Consider the following 2,500-nt stretch of genomic DNA (forward strand, 5'->3'; position numbering starts at 1 on the left):
ATTAATTGGAAAACAGATAGAAATGAAACCCAGACATAACAAATTGTGGTCACCGCAATCTCTCTGTGTACTTATAACCTCTGATGACCCATTGTTGTGAGTGCCCTGTGCAACACTGGAAATAACGCATGTAAAATGAAATTCATAGGAAATAAGATAGAAATTACCCTCAGAAATGAGGCTTAATTACCGTATCTCATAAACAATAATTTGAAGGACGCTGTGGTCACACAATCTGACAATACAACCATATCCAGTGTGGACAGAGCCTTGTGCAACTCTGGAAATCATACATGTGAAAAGAAATGAATCAGAAATTATCCAGAAATGCGCCTCAGAAATGAGGCTGACATTACTGCAGTGGTTTCCAGTGGCTGGTGGAGGTTATGTGAGGGGTTTGTGGAAAGAAAGAAATACTTGCATAAAACCTGTACAATTACATATAGGCCTACATAAAATCTTTAATGCCAATATTTGACAACGATAGTGGACAAAAAATGTTTATGATATGAGGGTCGGGAAAATATCTGTTGAACGAAAAGGAAGTACCAGCAGAAAAACAATCGGAAGTTGAACCACTGCATAACTGTATCAAAATGTCGGACAATGGAGAAGATCCCCTTTTTCATGTATGAAAAATATTATTTTCTCTAAAAATAAGGGAGGTCCGGACGCTACGGCCATGACCACAGTCTATCATTGTACTGATAGCAAAGTGTGGTGGACAGGACAGGGCCTTGCGCAACACTGTAAATCACACATTTTGAGAAATGAGACTTAAAGTGGTAGTTCGCTATTTTAGACATTAAGCCTTGTTTGTGTGACTTCTGGGGTGAATTAGAGATGTTCAATTTTAACATTTGGTGCTGAACGGAGCATTTGGGTATTCAAGACTGCAGCCCCCCCACCTTTACATTGACTCCAATGAAGCACTCAAGCAATCAATCATAAAATGGCATTAAACTTTCGTTTGCAGAGACATGAAACTCACCGAGTGGTCAGAGGTGGGCAGCGATACGTTGGCTCGAAAATCACCGCGAAATACGCTTCCAGAGAAGATATATTCATTATTGTCCGTCTTCATTGATTGTATTGGTTTGACTAGTATTACTCCGCGCGACCGGAAATGGGGGTGCGTTTGTTTACGTTACTATCTATGGTTTGTAGCCAGTCCCGCTCAAAGATAGCTGTTCTACCTCACTCCTTGATGTCTACATAAAAAACACACTATCGCTACCTACTGGCTGGATGTCTACTGCTATTCAACGGCGTCTGGGGAAAAATAGGTCTGCCAAATGCTAAACAACAGTTAGAAGGCATATTTCGCTGCAATTTTCGGGTCAATTTATCGCTGTCTACCACTGACCACACGGTGAGTTCCATGTCTTCTCAAACAAAAGTTTAATGCCATTTTATAATCGATTGCTTGAGTGCTCTATTGGAGTCAATGTAAAGGTGGGGGGGCTGCAGTCTTGGATACCCAAATGCTCCGTTCAGCACCAAATGTCAAAATTGTGATGAGAACATCTCTACTTCACCCCAGAAGTCACACAAACAGGGCTTAATGTCTAAAATAGCGAACTACCACTTTAATGACCCCAGTCTGTTAGTGGTAAGTTGTTGCCACCGCAGCCTGTCACTTTACTCAGAGCGGCGTGTGGACAGGACCGGGCCTTGTGGCAACATGAGAAGCCATATCCGTCCAGTGAGCCAGCCAAGCGGTCCGTGGTCGCCTCGTGTCTTGGTCAGCGAGGGATGGAACAGAATGGAAAGGAATGGAATGGAATGGCCGGAGCTGTTGTGCTGCTCCCGGAATGTGGAGTGTGCATCTGTGAAAGTGCGTCAGAGAGGCCTGACCCACTGACTCCCATCTCTTCACGGTCGTAACATCGATGAGCACACACATGCACAAAACACGCAGCAATGCACATGCTGTCAGATTCCAGTCCTGCAATCCCCCTGTTGACAACACTCACTCAGTGACACATGCGTGCGTGCGTGCGCGCTCGCACACACACACACACACACACACACACACACACACACACACACACACACACACACACACACACACACACACACACTCACACACGTACACACACAAACATACACACAAATGCGCACAGACACATGCACGCACGCACGCACGCGTGCACACACACACACACACATTTACTCTCTCTCTCTCTCTCTTTCTCTATATCTCTCTCTCTGTTTGTGTGTGTGTGTGTGTGTGTGAGAGAGAGAGAGAGAGGGAGAAGCGGGGAGAGAGAAAAAACATCTGCAAACGTAAGGATGCACACACACACACACAAACATTTTCTTCTCATCCACTCATGTTCTTCTCCCCCGTACTCTCTCCAGGGTGTGTATGATTCAGACAGCAACACTACCCCAGCCTCACCAGTGTGGTGCTTACTCCACTCCAAAGGAATGCATGAATGTGATCTGGAACGTCAGTGCACAGACACTTAAGCTGTTTCATCACCAAACGGGGGGG

Source organism: Engraulis encrasicolus, chromosome 6 (assembly GCF_034702125.1).
Source record: "Engraulis encrasicolus isolate BLACKSEA-1 chromosome 6, IST_EnEncr_1.0, whole genome shotgun sequence".
NCBI lineage: Eukaryota > Metazoa > Chordata > Actinopteri > Clupeiformes > Engraulidae > Engraulis > Engraulis encrasicolus.